This window comes from Notolepis coatsorum (assembly GCF_963971535.1).
Source record: "Notolepis coatsorum genome assembly, chromosome: 15".
Taxonomy (NCBI): domain Eukaryota; kingdom Metazoa; phylum Chordata; class Actinopteri; order Aulopiformes; family Paralepididae; genus Notolepis; species Notolepis coatsorum.
Window position 1 is genome coordinate 19,331,711 of NC_140179.1, and position 13,007 is coordinate 19,344,717.

At 41.9% G+C, this 13,007-nt stretch overlaps 1 protein-coding gene across 6 annotated transcripts in view; it reads left to right on the forward strand.

Annotated features, from left to right (window-relative positions):
- The first annotated feature begins 611 nt into the window (after positions 1-611).
- Positions 612-13,007, forward strand: part of ppp6r2a (protein phosphatase 6, regulatory subunit 2a) — an 87,426-nt gene continuing 75,030 nt past the window's right edge. For 5 of the 6 annotated variants that reach the window (XM_084330807.1, XM_084330811.1, XM_084330809.1 and 2 more), the window contains exon 1: positions 612-717. The gene's annotated coding sequence lies outside the window, so the exon portion shown is untranslated. Of the gene's footprint in view, positions 718-755; positions 1,070-13,007 lie in introns of those variants that run through there. The other variant, XM_084330808.1, reaches the window with a different exon arrangement.

Below are 13,007 nucleotides of genomic sequence, written 5' to 3' on the forward strand. Positions count from 1 at the left end.
TCATGCTGGCCAACAGCGTAACTAGTAAGAGTAAGGGTCGGGATATGTACAGACAGATATAAATTAGAGTTATATACATAAAAAAAGAGGATAGTCTATTTACTTTGAAGTGTGGTAAAGTCAATTAAGGTACAACAAGCATCTCGAATCAGTATAATAAGTTCAGCGCTGCGTCAAGATATTTTCCCACCATCATTGGCAGCAGCCATGCACAACCATCCATCCATCCTGATCCTAGATGTTCTGCTGAGCTCAGGACTGACTGACAGTAGTTAGATGTTCTGCTGAGCTCAGGACTGACTAACTGACAGTAGTTAGATGTTCTGCTGAGCTCAGGACTAACTGACAGTAGTTAGATGTTCTGCTGAGCTCAGGACTAACTGACAGTAGTTAGATGTTCTGCTGAGCTCAGGACTAACTGACAGTAGTTAGATGTTCTGCTGAGCTCAGGACTAACTGACAGTAGTTAGATGTTCTGCTGAGCTCAGGACTAACTGACTGACAGTAGTTAGATGTTCTGCTGAGCTCAGGACTGACTGACTGACAGTAGCTCTGGACGGTGCGCGCTCCCGCGGACTGATGACGCGGTCTGCCGCGCGCTCCCGAGAAACCATGTCGCCATTTTGATTCGAAAAAATATGAAACTGTTTTTCCTGCTTTGCTTGTAGCTTCACTTAGATCTGTGTTTGGATCCTTCTGTACGCGTGTATATGAACAGTAAGTTATACATCGAAATAACAGTAACGTTGTTGATGTTATAAGTAGCTGTTGTTGATGTTAGTTAGGGGACTGTGTTGTTTGCTCGACTCCACAGTCACATTGTGGTTGACTGGCTAGCTAACGTTAGCTATAGTTAAAGCTAGCTAGCTTGTGCTGCTGGTCGCAGACTGAGCCCTTCTTCAAAACAAATCACGTTTCTCCTGCGAGCTAACTGTAAAGTCCGCTAACTTAGCTTAGCTAACACAGTTAGCTGGGTACTAGCTAACTTGGTAACTTAGCTGCCTGGCGACAGAAGCTATAGCAGCGGGCGACGTGTGGAATAATAGCTGACGACATACTTTCATAAAAGGTAAGTTTTTTTTGGATACAAATGTCTTCCAAAGTGTTTCAGCTCGCTGCTAACTTCACTAACGTGACTGTATTGTTCTTATCATCACTCAACAACGGTTAGACTGTAAGACGAGGTAGCTGAGGTAAGTTAATAACGTTAGCTAACTTTAGCTCATGATGTGTCAGAGCCGACAGACAGGGCTAACGGCTAGCTGCTGCAGGGGGGACTAGCCAACTCGTTAGCTGTTAGCTGGATATGTTATGTCGGCTATATGTTAATAATGTGGGACTGTTACTTAGCCGTCGCTAGTGATTGACACAGCGTTATGTAGTTAGCTGATGTTCAATGCAGCCATTCCGAAGTTGGCAACACGGCCAGCAGCAAGTCAGCAAACTTAACTGTTCGCAGAGAAGGCCAACAATACCTGGGCGAGTTCAGTTAGGTTTGATTGATCGAATGAAAACTTTATTAACAGATTGCAGAATGGGTACAATACAGTACAGCTCAATACACACAATTGTTAAGGGGATGCAGACCAGAGAAAGACTTTCGTCTTGTTTACATCAGGGTCCCCCATTTTCAATTCATAACATACATGACATACAGATAACTAGACAGTACTGCCTACATCTATACATTTATGACATACCAGATCTACAAAGTACTGTTTGTGATACAAAAATAGTCTAAAAAAGAAAGTATGCATTGCTAGGTAACGGTAACTAATGGTTAGTTATGTTACAGATTGCCGCAATCGAATGAGAACATGGGTTTTAAAACAAGAATGCTATGAGGGGGGGGGGGGGTTACACATATTTTGAAGGATAGGATTAGGTTGTAGTAGCTAACGTGAAGTTGGAAGTCTTGCGAGGTTGAAGTAAACAGAAATCTGAGCTCTCCCACCACAGGCCAGTTGATGGGCATTGCATGCCAAGGCTACACCAGATCAGTTTACATTTTCTTTAGCTAACAGTTACACACTTGTGGCTTACATTGTTGGAGTAGACGAGCCCCCCTGGCCGAACATGTTCAAAAGCACTGCCATCACACTCAAAAGTCATGTAACTTACTCAAACTTTCTCATAATGTTGCCTTTTTCTTTTTAATCAAACGACATACAGACCCGTTCCTTACATTGTGGACCAAGGTGCATTTACGTTGGTTGTTTTAGTTTGGTTGCTATTTCATCTGGGACAAACGTGTAGTTTTTCCTCTTCGTGGGTCTTTTGGTAAGGGTGGTTGATCATTTTGTAAAGTATATAGGCCTATTATTTTGTATGCGCGTAAATAATCAGATATACTGTACATGAACAGTGAGATAAACACTAACTTCTCGCCACCAGTAGCTTCTTTATTTACACCCAGCGAGCCCTGGCGAAGGGAGAGTCAACATAAAAGGAGGGAGGCCATCTGCCGTGCGCTCCCTTTCCCCTGATTTTACCCCCTCTGCCTAGTAATTACAGATCAACATTAGGTCATAAGTCATAACATCCACTTCTGTGCCCCTCGGCCATTGTTCCTCTTCATTGGCCATCATATGCACCGGTAGACTATTTTGGATGTCAAGTCAAGCTTTTGCTTTCCTGCTCTGGTGTCCCACACGGCAGGGTCTATGGGTTATTGTTGCGCTTGTGTACTCTGTAAATGTGCGTGTGTGCAGGCCGTGTCTATTCTTTTACCAACAAACTTGCATTTTTCCGCGATCTGATTGGCCACTGACGTTTCTGGTCATGTGACATCTGCGCCAATCGTGTGACGCCTGTTTCTCCGCCTATTTCCGCCTCTAACAGCCTGCAAACTACCTAACGCCTAGTTCTATCACTGGTTAAGCTTAGGCGACTCTTTCGAAGTTGGTTAAGGTTGGAGTTTGGAATCAGGGCTGGTGTTCTATCGCCCTGCTCTAAGACAAACTCTAACCTTAACCAACTTCGAAAGAGTGCCTAAGCTTAACCAGTGATAGAAACAGGCGTCACACGATTGGCGCAGATGTCACATGACCAGAAACGTCAGTGGCCAATCAGATAGCGGAAAAATTCAAGTTCGTTGGTAAAAGAATAGATGCAGGCCAGGGCAGGGTCTACAGGTTATTGTTGCACTTGTGTACTCTGTAAATGTGTGCCAGATGGACTGTGTGTGTGCGTGCAGGCCAGGGCAGGGTCGGCTTTAGAAAGAAAAAAAAGCAGGAAGCACTTGGATTTCCTCTTCAGTTTTCTTACATGATGGTCAGTCGGTAGCACATTGCACATACGAGCACTTTGATGTGACGACAACGCAAGCGCACTTGCTTTAGTCACCTCTTGTGTGCTCGGTGGTCTAGAATAGATCAAAGAACTGTAAATGAACAAATGCGAGGGACTTGAGTATGTTGCGCTTAGAATAGTTTCTTGTCTCCGGTTGAGGATGCGTTCTCCATCTAGCGTTGCCCGCTCATGGTGTCTGTTGCACCCTTGGTGACAAGAGCTGAGGAAGACAGCATGACCACATTTTACACATTTGTCGCCTCAAGTTGACGCTGGGGAGTGCGCGTGCAGTCGGTTTCATGTAGTTACAAGCAGCAGTACAGCCTTATTGACTACAAGCAGCAGTACGTAGCCTTATTGAGTGTTTCATGTAGCTACAAGCAGCAGTACGTAGCCTTATTGAGTGTTTCATGTAGTTACAAGCAGCAGGTGTAGCCTTATTGAGTGTTTCATGTAGTTACAAGCAGCAGGTGTAGCCTTATTGAGTGTTTCATGTAGTTACAAGCAGCAGGTGTAGCCTTATTGAGTGTTTCATGTAGTTACAAGCAGCAGTACGTAGCCTTATTGAGTGTTTCATGTAGTTACAAGCAGCAGGTGTAGCCTTATTGAGTGTTTCATGTAGTTACAAGCAGCAGTACGTAGCCTTATTGAGTGTTTCATGTAGTTACAAGCAGCAGTACGTAGCCTTATTGAGTGTTTCATGTAGTTACAAGCAGCAGTACGTAGCCTTATTGAGTGTTTCATGTAGTTACAAGCAGCAGTATGTAGCCTTATTGAGTGTTTCATGTAGTTACAAGCAGCAGTACGTAGCCTTATTGAGTGTTTCATGTAGTTACAAGCAGCAGTACAGCCTTATTGAGTGTTTCATGTAGTTACAAGCAGCAGTACAGCCTTATTGAGTGTTTCATGTAGTTACAAGCAGCAGTACAGCCTTGAGTGTTTCATGTAGCTACAAGCAGCAGTACGTAGCCTTATTGAGTCACTCAATAAGTAGTTGATGATGTCACACCAGGATGGCATTGTCAACACAAAAATTAATTAATTAATAATTATCGTGCATCCCTAGTTAGAACGTTAGTTCTAATGCTTCGTTAGCGTTAGCTTAGCGGCTACTGTTTCGGCACGGTGGTGTAGTGGTTAACACTGTCGCCTCACAGCATATATATTTTTTTTATCTTATGTTGTGGGACTTGTACAGCACTTTGGTAAACTTTGTTGTTTTTAAATGTGCTCTATAAATAAAGTGGATTGGATTAATTAATTAAGTAGCCCCTTTCGTGACTGTGACGCAGCCAACAAGGTTCCACTCGGCTGCGCTGCCTGGGTGCAGTGGGGCTGCTCTCACAGCCAATGACATGACATTACATAATTATGTTGCAACCTTCGTCTATCAAGCAAACAATTATATTATATTTAATTTATAATTTATAATTATATCAGACAATGCACCTACAAAAGCAGATGATTACAATTAAATTAGCCAACTTGGTAACACATTAGTCATAGCAGCATAGGCATAGCCTTATTAATGTTTTGTGTGGCATCGCCGTCGTGTACAACGATACTTACGTTTTTTAGGTGATTTGACAAAGTAGTTGGAGTTGTGATATGCCATTTTCTTCTGGCACTCGGCTTTTTGGGCATTGTCTTTGCATATTTTAAAGTGTAACCACACGTCTGATGACTTCTTCGTCGACATGTCTGCTGCACATGTCCTTGTTGTTTTCAACACAGATAATCTCCACGTGCTTGTTGTAGAGAGGTGGAGTCGAGGCGCCGCTTACTTTTGTTTCATTGGAATGGAGGCGCAAGATTTTGGAGGCAAAACTTCGATTTCTTTTTTTTTTATGTTCGAAGCTTGTGCCATCGAACGAAGCTTTGAAGTATTTAAGACATCCCTAGTTGTCATAAGATGGACTGATATCCGCTCCGTTCTTCTTGCAGTGCAAAATTAGCGGATTAAACTTATTGAAAGGAAGTTCTTCTTTGGTGATGCAATAGGCACATTCAGTTTCGATTCGATTGTTCACTAGGAATTATGGGATTTGGTATTGGATGTATGGACTCTACGCAGATGGGGACATGGTATTTAATCGCACGATAGACTACAACTACCAAGTAGAATAGCGTGGCCCAGATTTACTTCACAGTACACGCAAATATTATCGCACGGGGGGCTACGCTACGCAGTAAATTCATTCATCGCCGACAGATTTTTTCATAGCACCGCAACATTATGTCGCACTGTACAGCCCTGGTTGCAGGCTAATGTTTAAAAAAAATTGTATCCAATTTGTATGGATTAATTTAGGAGTGAAATGCGAATGAAGGGTTGAAATCACTACTTGCAAGGTTGCCCCCAAATATTATTTACCACTCGCACAGGCCAAATTAAAGGGCAATTTGCGATAACCTCGTTGCAGTGTTCAGCCCTGCCCAACGGTACTTTTTTCGGTACTTTAGTCTCTAAAAATTGTATCTAGCTACCTCAGTTGTAAAAAAAAAAAATATATCAAAACTTAATATTTAATAAATAAATAATTTATTATTACTTTATTATTATTTACATCTTACTGATGTAAAACACTTTGAACTGCAATCCCCTGTATGAAAGGTGCTATACAAATAGTTATTATTATTTATTTAGAACAACATATATATATATATATCAGTCACACACATCTTTAAATAAATGTTATGTTTATTTAAAAAAATATGTTTAACAAATTAACTAAAAAAGGTACACATCTATACATGTAAATACAAAATAAATAAAGGTATTGTATTTTACAAAATAACAAGTATAAAACAAGGGTAAACAAACCACTCTAGCAGCAATGAACTATTCTGCTGATCAAAAAATTGTCAAATACACATCTATTGAAATAACAAATAAATGAAAGTATTTTACAACTGATTAAACAAACAAACAATCTAGCAGCAATGAACTACTCTGCTGCTGATTGAGGCCATGGTTACACTGGGGTTTTTGTTTTTGTTGCTGAATGATTACGTTTGCATGTCCAAGTTAAAAAGAAACGCCGTTTTGGCAGGAAACCTAGCGGGAACGCTCAAAAGGTGTTTTCGTTTTGGAAACTCGCCAAAACTTGCCGACAATGGTGCCATGTAATCTGCGTGAGCCGGATACGGAGCCGCTCTGCCCAATCAGGGCTGTACAGTGCGACGAGATGGTAGCGAATTGCCCCTTTAATTGGCCGTTGCGATTGGTAAATATTATCTGGGGGCGGGCTTGCGAGCAGTGCTTTCAAGCCTTGCATTCGCATTTCACTCCTAAATTATCCAAGGCGTGTGATGACGCCACTCACGCGAGCTGAGCAGTGAGCACTCAGCAGGGCCCTATTCCCCGTACCTGGTTCAACTAAGTCGATCAAGAGTCCCATTATCCAGATTCAGTTAACCCGATGTTTGAAGCCGGGATTTTCCTGTTCCTCGAAGGTGGATTCAGTCTCGTTAACTCGAACCAGACTTGAGACCCAGGATAAGTGCGCGCGGCCGCTTCAGTTGAAAAGCCAGCACGTATCGATAGCAGAGATCCTGATTTTCTAACGGCATTGATTGATTAATTGTTTTAAAACTTTATTAACAGATTGCAGTACGGCTCAATAGCCTCGCCGACAAGTTAAATGCATGATCTATAGGCTAATTTTAAGTCCCTCATTACCCCAATCAATCAGATTATATTTCTTTAAACTTGCCTGCTGGCAGTAGGTTTATGGATTGAATAATCAAATGAGATCTTGCTAGCGAAAATAATTAGTTTAACTGTTATACAGAATAAGGATACGGCTCTCTTACCCATTGATTGATGTATGGTGGATCTTTTACTTATCTGCACTGTGGTGTAACGGTTTGTGGTTTTGACTTTCACGCAGACGGCCCAGGTTCGAATCCTAGTCTTTTCCTTCTTTTTGCAATGTAGGAATAATTCAATTTGGTGCACGTTGAGAGCTATATAAAGAATGACATCCTCAATGCATGTAGATTTATAATATTTTAACTTAAAACTAGGCTACTTTTGCGTATAATCATTAATATTATATTCCAAAAAAATTATATTGGAAACGCGGGGTTTCGAACACCGGTCGCCCGGTTGCCTGGATTCAGCACTAGCCGCTGCGCCACTGTGCCAGACGGGATAAATTCATTGTTTATCCATTAATGGACGAGAGACCCATGTTTAGAATATTTTACTTTTGAATGAAGTTTTATCTCTTTATTCTCAAATGCATTAATGTGACGTCAACGGCTCATTCAATTTCTCAAATCCGTCAAACAGCGCATCTCATCAGACATTTTAATCCCAGTTACAATATCACACAAAAACCACAATCCCTGCATAGACACTTCAATTTTATGCTTGAATGAAACACAATCCGGGGGCTCCGTTAAGCAAATCTACAGCGGAGAATATATGAAACTAATCAGAGCCAAACGGCCATTTCATTAAAAATATCCCCGCGGGATTCACATTTGCAATGCACCGTTATTAAAATAACCACATGCAGCGTGTATCGCGACTCCGAGCGCCGTATATGACGTGCATTATTTTATTTAGGACAAAGTAAATCTATAGGCTCAATATGATTTATTATCAGCATTTAGTTCTATTATTATACATTTCAAAAGCCCCCTCTAGGAAAACGAAGCACAGAAACGTAATTCAGAATGGTATAATGCAGATCCTAGACTGTGAGAATCATTTCAGGAAGCGAGCTGTCATTTCTTTGCGGGGGCGTGGCCATGGTTCATCCGGCTAACTGAAGTTAACCCTGCTCCCGACCAGGCTCAAACTTTTTGATCTGTTGTCATGGTGATTTAGACAATCGAGCGTCGGGGAATGGGAAGGTCCGGCTTAAGTCAGGCTTGACTGGAAATTATCCGGCTAACTCAGTTATCCAGGAACGGGGCCCAGGTATGATCAGCGGGAACAATCGACTGAGCACTCACTCTGATTGACTGGCTGACTGATTTAGCTATGAAGAAAAGTAAAGTTAGTATTGCTTCATATTTTCGACGCGTTCGACCTCCTATAGTGAGCCGAACTGAACTGAACTCAGACACACGGAGAGAGCTGCGGCGTCTGCTCCTCCTCCCTCCCGCACCCGTGGCTGTTGTAAACACTAGTCTCTAGTGGGACACTGGGACCTCGGTGAGCCTGCCAGCCGGCTAGCTACTGATATCAACAAATCCTCCAGCAAGTCTAGTAGTGCATGATAGCTCGCGTTAGCTTACTGTTCAAAACGAAACGTCCCATTAAACTAAATAGTTCAGATAGCTCCTGATATCAATGTCTTATAAGTTATAACACTGAGTCGATGCGTATTCGAGCTGAGGGCACGCTGAATATAGTCAATAGGGTCCAGCTGCAGCGCAGGAGAATCCTGGCCGTAGCTGGAGGCTACAGTATAGGGTCCAGCTGCAGCTCCGGAGAATCCTGGCCGTAGCTGGAGGCTACTCGAGTACACACAGACAGTGGAGCTGGTTGCATATAGCGAGCATTTTGACTTGTTGCGTGGTGGCGATGTCTCGCAGATAATACAACTACAAGTATGATTATATAATATATATATTTTATTAAAAAAAATATAAATTTTTTTCTTTTTTTTTTAAATCAAAAACAATCTATATAAATAATGGTAAATTGTTATTTAAAAATTTGCCCCTAAAAAATATTTTTTGCCCCTAAATTTCTCATTTAGGGTCAAGTGTGCTCAGGGACCGAAACTAAAGCCCGCCGCCCGCCAGGGGCGGTCTGTTTTTACCTTTGGCGCATGACACTTAGAGGGCTGCCCGCCGTGTGGCGTGTAGACGTGTAGTTCATAACGATACTCTTGTGCGAGTACAGATTATAGCCGCTCGTCTTTTTTTTCTCCGCCGCGAGATCGTTAAAAAACTACAAGTCCCACATCGCACTCAAGTCAACGGTCCAATCACAGTAGAGTGACGTGACTGGTTTCATGAGAAAAAAAGCAAATGACCAATCGGAAGCTATCATTTGGCTTGTTTACTTCCATCTGCTCTAGTCTATATCGGACCTCCAAGAGCTAACGTTACTGTTTAAACAATGACCCAGTCAACTATTCACTTTTAGTTTAATACATGACGAGGCATTGTCTAACGGTATCTAGCTGGCTAGCTACTGATAGCTGCTGATATCAACAAATGCTCCAGCAATAGTCTACTCGAGTGCATAATACCTCCGTTCCCTCGTTAGCTAGCTTAGCTAGCTCACGTTGATCCATCTGTCCCAGTAAACTAAATTGTCTTAACGTTATCTACCGGGCTAGCAGTAGCTACAGATAGCTCCTGATATCAATGTCTTATAACATTGATTGAATGCGTATTCTAGCTGAGGGCATGTTGAATGTGATTTGACAAAAGAACGGTAACGTTATAAATAGGTCCAGCTGCATCGCCGGAGAATCCTTGCATGCTGAATGTAGGGTCTAGCTGAATATAGGGTCTAGCTGCAGGGCCGGAGAATCCTTGCTGGAGCTGGAGGCTACTCAAGTATACACACAGACAGTGGAGCTGTTTGCAGATAGCAAGCATTTTGACTTATTGCGTGGTGGTGATGTCTCGCAGATAATACAACTACAAGTATGATTATATAATATATATTTTATTTAAAAAATTTTTTTTTATATAAAATATATATATTTTTTTTTAATCAAAAAATGTTTGGCAGGTAAGAAATATGCTTGGCGGTAGGGGTGGACGGTATGGTCTAAAATTTATATCACAGTATAATTTGAAGCATAGACTGTAACGGTATATATCACGGTATCATCGTTTTTGATAAATTTTTCTTTTTTATTTTATATAATTTATTTTTTATAAAATATATATATTATATAATTAGACTTGTACTTGTATTATCTGCGAGACATCGCCACCACGCAACAAGCTCCACTGTCTGTGTGTACTCTAGTAGCCTCCAGCTACGGCCAGGATTCTCCGGAGCTGCACCTGGACCTATACTCGAGTAGCCTCGAGCAGAGCTACGGCCAGGATTCACCGGCGCTGCACCTGGACCCTATTGTATTGGTATAACGTTAGCAAGCCCTCAGCTCGAATACGCATCGAATCAGTGTTATAAGACATTGATATCGGGAGCTATCTGTAGCAACTGCTAGCCGGATATATAACGTTAATACAACGCATCAGTGAATTATTTAGTTCAATGGGACATTTCGTTTTGAACGGTGAACTAACTTGCGTTAACGTGAGCTAACAGGTAGCACACACGTCTCTAGTACTAGACTTTGTGGAGCGTTTGTTGATGTCAGGAGCTATCGGTAGCTGGCCGACTAGATACCGTTCGGTTAGACAATGCCCCATCATGTATTAAACTAAAAGTGAATAGTTGACTGGGTCATTTTGTAACGGTAGCTAAGCTAACGTCCCGACAGCTCCCGTGTCCCGTCCCACTAGACTACTAGGGGTGGGAATCACCAGTTTCATCATGATACGATACGATATCGATTCTTTGGACAACGATACGATATTTGCCGATATCACAAAGTCTCTCACAATACAATACGATACGATTAGATTCAGGTGCCTGCGATCGATATGAGATGATATCATATGCCCATTTAACACAATCAGTAACATTTAGATCAACAAAAAAAAGGTAATGAAAATATCATTTGACATTTGTATTTTTGAGCTCTTCCAGACATTTAAAGGAAAATCAATCTATTGTTTTTAATACAAATAGACCTCCTGTTCACTGTAAAGTGCCACGTTTTTATATATTGAGCTTTAAACTTTAAGCTACATTTTTTGGAACTCAAAACTCACAACCTCCCTCTCCCAAACCGTTCCTACAACAATTTGTTGATGTTGCATGATCATGTATAGGCCTACATTTATTATGTATTATATTTATGTTTAAATAACATTTAAACATCAAACTCCTCTGACCTCATCTGGTCTTTCCAAAGACGCGCGCACACACACACAGAAAGGGAGAATGCTATGCTGTAACGTCTACACACACGGAGCTACTGCTGTTGTTCTTGGGCGGATATGAGACTCGCCACAGGATTTTCAAAATAAGAGTATCGATATGAATCGATCTTATTACATCGCATCGATCCGATTCGATTGTTGATAATTACATCGATGTATCGATCTGGATCGATGTATCGTCCCACCCCTATAGACTACTAGACCCGTGTTTACATGCGTGCGGTAGGGGCTGGCACGCCCACTGCGCGAAGCCTCCTAAATAACTTTTTCCAGTTCGCACATATCTATTATCTATGACTAATTCTATCTATTTTTAGGGGCAAATGCGAGTGAAATAGTCGCGCTGTGGTTACATGACGTCATTGCTATTTTAGAGCTGCACTACCGGTTACACGGTATAGTCAAAATCCATACCGTAGAGCAAATTCATACAGTTTATACCGTATACCGTTTATACCGTCCACCCCTACTTGGCGGGTAGACTCTTCCCATCTACCCGCCACTGGCCGGTGAGTCAAAAAGTTAATTTCGCTCCCTGAGTGTGCCCCTAGTGAAAAAGCTTAGCGTACAGCCCTGCCAATGCCCATGCGCAGTAGAGACCCGCACGGTTATTTCCAGTGTTTATAGCAGAGCTGTCCCAAGTACAGGCCTGTACAGTGCGAGATATATATCGCACGTGCTACAGCAACAGCGGTCTGTGCGATGAATGGATTTACTTCACTAGCACTGGTGCGATAGGGATTCGGTTCATATAGATACTCTTATTTTGAAAATCCTGTAGCGGGTCTCATTTCTGCCCACGCGCAGCTCCAGCTATAATAACTAGGCTCGACAGCTAGCAACATTCAGGTGCATATGATACTCTTATTTTGAAAAAACTCCGTGACAACTCGACGAGTCATATCCGCCCTATCCGTGCTTGCAAGCAGAGCAGCGTGTTGGTGCGCACTGCTGCTGCGTAACACAGCAGTGCGCCTACACGTCCCGAAATAAGTCTGTGGTGTTTTTTTTTTCTCGCAACGGGTCAAATGCATCTACATGCTTTGCACCGTCGCCATTCCTTTATGCGCACATCGCCCGAAATTAACGTTTATGTACCATTACAATCACTACAACGTTAGCAAGCTAACAAGCTAATCCTGATCACAGGCAGAGCCAGCAGACACAGTGTGGAAAGGGAAATGGGGGGGCACTCTCTCCCCTTCCCTGTGTGTGTGTGTGTGTGTGTGTGTGTGTGTGCGCGTGCGTGCGTTTGGAAAGACGATGAAGTCACTAGTCAGGACTCAGGACAGGAGTATATTATAGTAAACTGAGGATGGACAGATAATGTTGATATTCAAATATAAAAAATTTCGAGAGGAGTGGAAGTTTGAAGACAGACTAGACTACAATATGATGCAGGTCATGAGTTGAAACAGTGTGTGTGAATGAATGAATGTAAACTTTATTTAACAGATTGCAGAATGGGTACAGTACAGTACGGCTCAATACACACAATTGTTAAGGGGATGCAGACCAGAGAAAGACGTTTGTCTTGTTTACATCAGGGTCCCCCATTGTGTGTGTGTGTCCCAACCGACCCCACTTCTATGTTTCAATAAATTATTTGCATTTAAAACTATTAACGCTGACTCATTCCTTCAGTCCACTCAAAATTATGCTAATATTCCTTATGTTGTTTATGATATTAATTGAAAATAGCATATGAGAGTATTACT